Here is a 2,875-nt window from a genome sequence, read left to right on the forward strand (position 1 = left end):
TAATGAAATCAAATCAGTAATCAAAAAACTCTCAACAAACAAAAGCCTTGGAGAAGATGGCTTCACAGGTGAATTTTATCAAACATTCAAAAAAGAATTGATCTGTCAGTCTCTCCCTCGGGGCTTGGGTCCTCCTCCCACACGAGCCAGAGCCTGTTTGCCTCAACTGACCAGAGTCCACTAATTCTCCACTCCAAGTCCATCTAGATTGCCCCGACACCAGCCTTCTATTTTTTGAAAACACTAAGAATAATGTCCCTGCATCAATTTTTACTAGAGTCAATCACCTGTCATGCCTTGAATAGGGATCGTACCCAGATTGCCCTGAGCTCTCATAATCCTGAAGTCCACATCTATAAGAAGAACGGGAGCCAGTGGGTGAAAGCTCATGAACTCAAGGAGAACAACGGACACATCACAGGTATCGACTGGGCTCTGAAGAGCGACCGCATTGTCACTTGTTGGGCAGACCACAATGCCTATGTCTGGAGTCAGAAAAATGGTGTCTAGAAGCCAACCCTCGTAATCCTGAGAATGAATCGTGCAGCCACTTTTGTCAAGTGGTCCCCACTAGAGAATAAATTTGCTGTGGGAAGTGGAGCATGACTCATTTCCGTTTGTTACTTCAAGTTCGAAAATGACTGGTGGGTAAGCAAGCACAATAAAAAGCCAATTTGTTCCACCGTCCTCAGCTTGGATTGGCATCCCAATAATGTTTTGCTGGCAGCAGGATTATGTGATTTCAAATGCACAGTGTTTTCTGCATACATCAAAGAAGTGGATGAAAAGCCAACCAGTAAGCCCTGGGGCAGCAAGATGCCTTTTGGTCAGCTGATGTCAGAATTTGGTGGCAGTGGCACTGGTGGCTGGGTGCATGGGGTCAGCTTCTTCGCCAGTGGGAGCCACGTGGCCTGCATCAGCCACAACAGCATCGTGTCTATTGCCGATGCCTCAAAAGCATGCAGGTCTTAACTCTGACAACAGAGTTCCTGCCCCTCCTGTATCGTTTGTCTCAGAGAATAGCGTAGTCGCTGCTGACCGTGACTGCTAACCGATGCTGTTTAACTACGATGACAGTGGCTGCCTGACTTTCCTCTCCGAGCTAGACATTCCAAAACAGAGCACCCTGAGCAAAATGCCTGCCATGGAACGTTTCCGCAACATGGGCAAGAGGGACAACCGAGGACGGCAACAAGCCTTGGAGGCCCTGCACCAGAATAGCATCAATCAAGCATCTATTTATGAGGTGACAGGGAAGATTGTGGTAAATTTTGCACTATTGGCATCAATGGAGCCATGACAATTTGGGATTTCAAGACCTCAGAGCCTTTCATCCAGGGCCTTTGGATAACGGGAAACTGAGTGAGCCTCCCAGAGCCAGCATGACTGACTGACAAACTGCCCTGTCGGCAGCTCTGCCATTTGCATGATGGTGCAGAGAGCCAGCCGCAAGGAAACGCTGAAGACATATCTCGCAAATGTTGTTTATGTGGTTTTGTTTGAATATAATTGGTGGAAGTGTTGGTTTTTAAGAGCAGCAGCGCTTGGATTTTGTTTGTTTGTTGTTTTGTTTTGTTTTTTTTGGTTTTGGTTTTTGCTATTTCATCCATTCTTGACCAAAGCTTCTCTTTTGGTAGTTTATTATGTAAAATTGTCACACTAACTTAAAAGAAAGGGTGGGGAGATATGTAAATTGCTAAAAAAAAATTTAAGTAAAAATACTGAAAAAAAAAGAAAAGAATTAATACTTATCCTTGTCAAACTATTCCAAAAAACTGAAGAAAAGGAGGGTTTCCCAAAGTCATTTTACAAGGCCAGAATTACCCTGATAACAAAACAAGATAAAGACACTACAAAAAGAACGAGGAGGAGGAGGAGGAGGAGGAAGAAAAAGAAGAGAAAGAGGAGGAGAAAGAAAATTATTATAGGCCAATATTCTTGATGCACGTAGGTGTAAAAATCTTCAACAAAATAACCAACGAAATTCAACAATACATTAAAAAAGATCACACACCATGATCAAGTAGGATTTATTTCTGAGAGGCAAGCTTGGTTCAACGTCTGCAAATCAATTTATGTGATACATCACGTTAAAAAAAATGAAGGATAAAAAAAAAACCCAGATGATCGCATCAATAGATGTAGAAAAGGCATCTGACAAAATAACGTTCTTTTATGATTTAAAAAAACTCTCAGCAAAGTGGGGATAGAGGAAACATAACACAATTAAGGTCGTATATGACAAATCAACAGCTAATATACTCAGTGCAAAGCTGAAAGCACTTTCTTTAAGATCAGGAACACAACAAGGGTGTCCACTTTCACCACTTTTATTCAATGGTGTATTGGAAGTCTTATCCAGAACAATCAGGCAAGGAAAAGAAATAAAAGGTATCCAAATTGGAAAAGAAGTAAAACTATCATTATTTGCAGACGACATGACACTATACAGAGAACACCCTAAAGAATCCACCAAAGAACTATCAGTACTAATCATTGAATTCAGTAAAGTAGCAAGATACAAAAATTAATAATCAGAAATCAGTTGCATTTTTATGTATCAAATAACAGACTATCAGAAAGAGAAATTAAGAAAACAATTCCATTTGCAACTGCATCAAAAAGAATAAAACACCTGGGAATAAATTCAACCAAGGAGTGAAAGAGGTATATTTGGAAAACTATAGGACATTGAAGAAAGAAACTGAAGAAGATACAAATAAATGGAAGCATGTACTGTACTTATGGATAGAAAGAATTAACATCATTAAAATATCCATAATACCCAGAACAATCTACAGATCCAATTCAATCCCTAGCAAAATACCAATGGCACTTTTCACAGAACTAAAACAAGTAATCCTAAAATTTGTAT

The 2,875-nt window shown here is 40.2% G+C and overlaps 1 pseudogene across 1 annotated transcript; it reads left to right on the top strand.

Moving 5' to 3' along the window:
- The first annotated feature begins 252 nt into the window (after positions 1-252).
- LOC308494808 (actin-related protein 2/3 complex subunit 1A-like) lies at positions 253-1,362 on the top strand (annotated as a pseudogene). Its single transcript has one exon. The product of its transcript is annotated as an actin-related protein 2/3 complex subunit 1A-like (transcript).
- Positions 1,363-2,875: the final 1,513 nt, after the last annotated feature.

This window comes from Rhinolophus hipposideros, assembly GCF_964194185.1.
Source record: "Rhinolophus hipposideros genome assembly, chromosome: 3".
NCBI classification, from domain to species: domain Eukaryota; kingdom Metazoa; phylum Chordata; class Mammalia; order Chiroptera; family Rhinolophidae; genus Rhinolophus; species Rhinolophus hipposideros.